Here is a 7,676-nt window from a genome sequence, read left to right on the forward strand (position 1 = left end):
ATCTATCTATCTATCTATCTATCTATCTATCTACTAGAGATAGTACCAAAGTTACAGGAATTTCTGCCTTAAAACCGTTGGAAAAATGGGCCAAATTTTTTTAACAAGATTAGTAAAATTTGGCATGCTACCATAAAATGTACACCAAGTCTCCAGATGGTGTCACACAATGAAGACATTCTGAGTCTTGTTTAATACTCCAGGATTGGAAGAGTTTGGGAGTAAAGTGACTATAAAATATAAACATTTGTTATGAGGGATGTGAAGGGTTATGTGTAATGTTACAAATCGATTCTAAGGCAAATATCCAATCCAATGTCAAATCTGGATCACTGTTCAATTTACTAAATCCTGTATGTCCCTGTAACATACCGTATAACTTTACCATAGACCCATTGTGTTAGATATTGAATATTTGTGACGAGAGGCCTCGCTTCTTCTCTACTGATAGTGGAATAATTCTTTCTTACCAAGTGACTCCATTGTAGGTAATACAGAAAATCCTCAGAAAGTAAACCCAGCTTTGTTCTAAAGTGTTCAAAAGAAAAAAAATGAAATCTTACTCTCTAGACCAGACGACCTGTGGGGGGCGCTATACACCGACTCCATATAGAAAGGCTAATGTATAGAGAGTGTAACCCAATTAGCCCAATTAGCATTACATTAGGATCTCACTACTTATCCTGGATGGCCCTAGACTGGTGTTTGTTCTGCTCCTTGTATCTGGAAGTCCTACAACAACACAGACAAAGGATTAGTCGTCCCCTTGGAGTCAGCCCCCATTCCAGACACCTCAACGGCAGCTTATACAGAAGTCAGTCTCAATATATTCTTCAGAAATTATTAATTCTCTGCTTTTTGGAAATATTTTTCTCTAAAATATAATTGAAGTTATTTAATTTTCTTAAACTAGTTCTCCACTTTGCGTGTAGGTAAGTATCTAACTATCTATTATCTATCTACCTACCTATCTACCTACCTATCTATCTATCTATCTCAGATGACATATTTAGACACATGATGTACTTTATATGGATTATGGAAATTAATTTTATATTTTGGGATAATTTATATAAAATTAGAAACCTTGACATGATATCAAATACATTTTTATTTGAGTGTTATAATGGATATGTTATGTCTGTATGCTAAACCTGAGGTGGAGCAGAGTAAGATACTTAATCTCTAATAAAGTGCTGGATATATACCAGTATATATCTTCTCTCCTTGTAGCGGGTCACTGTATTTAAGGATACGAGTCTAAGAACAGAGTAGATATGAATGAAATGAAATATAATAAAATGCAAGATAGTAATGAGTAATATATTAGACTCCATTACAATAAAACAGAGTAATAACAATTAGATGAGATTAATACAATACAATAATATATATTGCCCAAGTGTCACAAGAAACGTTTAGAGTCCTACAGATAGAAAACACTTCCTAAGATTCCCTCTATAAATGGTGCGTTCCTTTAATGGATTCCCCAGCCCCCTAAACCAGTTGGATAAGGTGAAGCTCAGGGAGGCCATGTATGTGCTAAGATCTGCTTACACCACCCTTCAGGCATCTCCTGGGGCTCTTGTAGAGGACGTTGATAACTTTCTCTATTCTTTCCAATTTGTCACTTTATGGGAATTAGCAACATAAAGAAAGAAAATAGTACTGGGCAGAGAGACGTGTTATCTGTGTAGTCATTGAAGATGTCCAAACCTGCCTGCCATGAGACTGTAAAAACTCAAGAGCAAAAAACTTATTACTATCAATAGTAAAAGTACAGGAGAACGTTTCACTTGGGGCCAGTCTGTATCTAACAGCTTGTAACCATTCCTAAAATGTGTGAAGTTTTTGATGTCACCGCTTCTTCAGCTTGTAAGGTCTACATGATCCCTACCTCAGATCCCAAACTAAGAATTGTGTTACTAGTGAGAGCCAGTATTGGCAAGTTACTGGAGCTGGTAATAGATTCCTCTGTAGTATCATATAGAACAATGTATTTGACGTCTCTCGGCCATAATAATCTCCTCTTCTCCTTCAATGACAATGACTTCACTGTTGGAATCTCTTATCCTTAACATCATCTTCTTTCATAACTACACACAACATTTCACTATCACTATTCTAATTCAGACCTAGAAGAGCGCATTAACATGTATGGCTGATATCGGGCATTTAAATATGGCGACCGTCTAGGGGCTGAGCAGGCGCCATGGCCAGCCAGGTCTTTGCTGTATTATATACAAAAAAAAAAAACTATTACTAATGGAATGGGAAATAAATAGGAAGTTCTTATAATTCTCCCTTCTGCTCAATTCACTGATTGCTTTAGCTCAATAAAACCTGGCAAAATTCGCAACAAAAAACCCCTGTGTTTCTACAACGTGGTGCCCTAGCCTAAAGGAACTCTCTCTCTCTCTCTAATGGAATTCTTTCCCAGCCAAATCGCCCTTATGTTTCCAGTCCTCCATTACCACCCCCTAGTACATCTCCCCACTTTCCAACCCCGTGCAATTTTCTGCATGCATTTTTTGGATGGAAAAGGGGCCCTTTTACAGTTGACTGGATTTCCATTTTTCAGACACCGCATAGAATGGACACCCCAATGCTAATGTGAACCTGTAAGCCTGGGATCACACTACTGTCAGAGACTCTTACTTGGCAGGTCTATCAGATTTGTGAGAAGATAAGTGCGCTTCATTCTTATCTAAATAGAGACTATGACAGATCCCAGCCAGAGCGCAGTATAAGGGTACATTCACACTGAGTAAACGCTAGCTTATTTTGTACAGTAAAATCACGCTTGTTGAAATGTCTGGGTGGCGTTTACGCGGCGTGTTTTTATTTGTGGCGTTTACGGAGCGTTTTTTGAAGCGTTTTCTGACCGCGTTTACGCTCCGTATACGCGGCGTTTTTTCACACGCGTAAATCAGGAGAACTCATTATAAAAAAAGCCGGCCCACTGGGAAGGGCCCACTGGGAAGGGCAAAAATGGCCAGCCCATAAATTAATCATCTTACACCTGCGGATGCTGAGGCCAGATTTGGAGTCACCTTCACCAAACGCCATGAGTGTGCTTGCAAACATGAGAACCAGGAACCCAGCCAACCAACCAATGGAGGCAAACGAAGACCCAACCATTCGGCCAGAAAGCCCTGCTGCCGCACTTCTGGTGTGGGTTCTTGTTAGGATGTGTCGGCGACGCAGAATGCAACAGGAGGTACGTTTCAACAAACATATTTTACTATCATGTGCCCAATGATGCGGAATGTGTTTGACCTTTTGTTAATTTTTTGTCTTCTTAAAAGCTGCACAATCAGCAGGAGGAGGAGGAGGTTCAGGAGGATGATGACCACTCGCATCACTCGCCCCAGTTGAAACAGCGGAAATATTGGGTGCACCCAATCAATGCGGTTCGACCATCCCTGGGATTTATGTCACATCTTTTCCTTGAGTTGATGCAGTAAGTTTTTCCTAATGTTTAGTTTGTTCATACATGTTGTGCATGTTATCAATGTCAACTTTGTTTAATTGCTTTCAACGTGATTGGAAGTTGTGGACCACAGTGTCAGACTTAATTTTGTGTGTTGCCTCCATTAAGGGAACTCTCTCTGTGTTGGGAATGTTTTTTTTTGGGGGGATGTGGTTTTATTTATTTCTTTCTTTATTTATTTTTTCATTTTTGTTTCCACAAAAGGGATTCGGACAAATTTTTTAAGTTTTTCCGGATGCCTCCATCAGCCTTCAATTCTCTGGTGGAACTACTCTCGCCGCATCTGGAGCAAGAAGACACCATCCTGAGGAAGGCCCTCAGTCCCACGGAAAGGCTGGTCATCACGTTGCGGTATGTATTGAATGTGTTCACTCTTTTTATTCTGTCTATCATGTTTTTTTTTTTTTTTGGGGAGATGCAATTTTCAAATGCTCTCATGTAGTAATGTAGTAATTGTTGTAGCCATTTCAATTTTGGCCACGGGTGTTTCTCAAAGTGCACATGTGTCCTTCACATTACAAACACACAATTTTTCAAGCCTGTGTGAGCTGTGTTGTTTGAAATAGTTCTAAAATGTGTTGTAAACATGTTGCAATTGCACTTTCAATCTGCTGTCCTTCGTAATTTTTCTTTTTTCTCTTTTTCTCCTAGATTTTTGGCAACCGGGGAGAGTTTTGCATCCCTGCACCTCCAATTCCGGGTAGGTGTATCCACCATATCCGGAGTTGTGAGGAGCACATGCCATGTGATCTGGCAGCACTTGCAACCCATAGCGATGCCCAGTCCGACCCAGGAGATTTGGTTGCAGTCAGCAGCAGGCTTTCAGTCTGTGGCCAATTTCCCCAACTGCATAGGTGCCGTCGACGGTAAGCATGTACGTGTGCAGAAGCCACCGCACTCAGGATCACTGTACTTCAAGTATAAGAAGTACTTTTCAGTGGTCCTGATGGCGGTCGCTGATGCCAGGTACCGATTTATTGCTATTGAAGTCGGTTCCTATGGTAGTACTGGGGACTCCCGGGCGCTACTGTCATCGGTTTTGGGGCGCTCTGTGCTGCTAGATCAGATGACTCTACCTCCACCAAGACCGCTTCCGGGTGCCACGCATCCAGTCCCGTTCGTCATGGTAGGGGATGAGGCATTTCCACTGTTGGTCAACCTGCTGCGCCCATACCCACGTACGAGACTAGATGCCCGGAAAAGGGTCTTCAACATGAGGCTGAGCCGGGCACGACGCTTCGTGGAGTGCGCCTTCGGGATCATGAGTAGTAAGTGGAGGTTCTTCACCTGTGCTCTGCAGTTGGCTCCCGATACAGTTGACCTAGTGATCAAAGCTGCATGTGTGCTTCACAACTTTGTGTTGGACTATGTCAGCCCAAACATTGGAGTGGAGCCACATGCAGCTTTGGGTCAACCACTCATACCATCTCGTCGCTGTGGTCGGCCAGCCAACGCAGCAGTACAGGTGAGAAATGCCTTCACGGACTACTTCATGAGTCCCGAAGGTGCCGTGCCCTGGCAATTTTCCGGCCTACCTGATGACGAGCCTGAGTGGGACTGAAGACCTTCCTCATCTTGGTGTCTTTTGGGCATACAAGAAAATGCCCTCAGATGCTGGCTCTTCTCTGGATACGGATTTCAATGCTGACCCAAGACAGTAGCTATGCTGCACACGGACCTCTGGACCACAGAATTTGGTTGTGCTTCATTCTTTAAAGGCACAAAACATCTGCTGGTGGCCAAGTACATGAAGCTGTGTGTGAATTCTTCACATTGTATCTATATTGCATGGTTCAGCAAATACATACATGCATCCAGTAGTGTGAACATATGGTTTTTTGTACAAAAAGTGTTTGTTTTGTTGGCTGAACAAAAAAAGTTTCACCCTCAATTTTTTGGGCACATTTGCTCATACATTCATTTGAAGCCAAGACTTGTGGTTTCAAACATTAAACAAAAAAAAAAAAAAGCTTCTGAGTGACATGACTGCATTTTGTACATATCCAAAATTTACAACTATCTATTGGTTCTTTTTCATGACAATAAGCAGCCGTCAGCACATCCCCCTCTTGTCTACCCTGCCCTTTCCTTCATGCCAACAGTGTCCACTATCTATTCCACTTATGTATGTTTCCCAATTTGGGGCTGTGTTGACCCATGTATCTATGGGTTTGAAATGATGTGTATCAACCTTGCATTAAGCATGGATGCTGTGTGTGTGATATTTTGTTGGTGTTGAAATGGATAATTGTTACGCTACACATGCATCTCTGAGATACATTTTGTGCAGCAGGCCACAATTATTTGTACTGAAGTTTACACCAGAAGGGTCATTTTGCAAACGGATCTCTTGAGTATCAGTACACACTTTATTTTCAGCAAAGTATGGTTCAGCCAATGTCAGAAGTGGTGTTCGGCTACTGCACATCATGTGCAACACATGAGTAGGCCAACTTCAAATAAAAAGACTACACTTTTGTGTGTTATGTGCGCCCATGGGCAAGTAAGTGTTGCAACGTTGACATATATTTAGCATGCATTGTCATGATATCAGTAGGCCCTTGATTTACAGTATGTGAGTGCACCCACATGCTTGGCTGAATTTAAGGACCAAAGTCAAGAGTTCAATATGTGCAAAAGGGCCATCTACTCAGAATGTTCCAAGCCACATTTCATCAAGGCATGTGTCATAAAAACAGACAAGGGTAATAAACCTGTTGATTACTGTACTCCATGGTTAGGACTGAATTTTGACTTAGCTTCTCGGCCTTTTATTACAGTGTTCTCACACACCAACATCAACTATAGATAGTGGTGGCATGTTCACAGTCCGCATAATTCCCAACCCTGCTGCCTTTAACGCACACTATTGAACTGGCAGCGGACCAAGGCAGCCTATGTAAAATTACCTAAACACCACAAATGAAACCAGACACAAATACACAATTTGGTAATCTGTACTTGAAGACAATTACGAACCAAAAGGACTAGTTGCTTTTGGCAACACAAAATGACACACCAACCCTTTCAAAGAATGTGTATATGCAGTGGCGTAACTAGGAATGTAGGTGGCCCGTGGCACACTCTTGACATGCCCCCCCCCCCAACAAGGAACATCTCAACTGAGTCCCTCCTACGCATTCCTGCACTGTATTCTGCACCATAGTGGACCCTGCACACAGTATTTCTTATGGCCAATACGCTATCCAAGGTCAATTGTGCTTATAAGTAGTCTTGTCATGTGCATTACAATTTAGTAACTCCATGTGCCTCATATTAATAGCAGTTAACCCCATCATGTCCCTTACATTAACCCTTGTGTAACTCACATAAGTTACTGATATGTGAGACACATGGAGGTAATAATAAAGTATCTTCATTATTATTACCCCCATATGTGTGACATATTATGAACTCTGTATGGTCAGGCACACAGGGGTTTAATGTGAGGGACATGATGGGGTTAATTTCTATTAATCTAAGGGACATGCAGTTACTAAAATCAAATGTCTCTACCGAAATGCCTGATATTAATAAGCATAGTAACCCCAGTATGTCCAGGGTACCTGTGTTCTTCTTTTATGTTCCGTTTCCTGGAGCTTCTTCTCTTGTGTGTGGGACTGCAGGACCTTCTCAAGGATAAGGTCCACCTCTCTTTGTTGGCCAGAGTACAGGCCGAGAAAGGGAGGGGGGATAGAGGAAGCGTCCGGAGAGCGCTTGTTGGAGGCATACCTGCAGGTCCTGCATTGGCTCGTGTGTTTCAACCGTTGCTTCAGCTTTGCACAACAAACATTCCACCAACAGGGGGCCCCGATCATTATACTCGGGCATCTGAAAAGACCCCAGTTAATAATGATAGCAGCGGTAGCGAGTTACCGGTTCCCTAATGTGTGGGGCCCTGGGTCAGCTGCCTCTGATGGAATGGTCGTAGTTACGCCACTGTGTGTATGTATGAATATATCATCAACATCCAGCAATGCTGATCACTGTTCATGCTTCAGAAAAGACTATTTTACAGTATGTAAAGTATGTGAAGACCTGCTCTTCACTTTTTGGGGGATCAAATCTCCATGTTCAAATAGCAATTCTGAAGGTTGAAAAGTAAAAGGTTCAGGCTGTGAATTAAATGTATCCCCTTGTGTGGAAATGTAAAGAAACACTAGACAAGTTTATAAGTGAACAG

Source organism: Leptodactylus fuscus, chromosome 3, assembly GCF_031893055.1.
Source record: "Leptodactylus fuscus isolate aLepFus1 chromosome 3, aLepFus1.hap2, whole genome shotgun sequence".
In the NCBI taxonomy this organism is placed as follows: Eukaryota; Metazoa; Chordata; class Amphibia; order Anura; family Leptodactylidae; genus Leptodactylus; species Leptodactylus fuscus.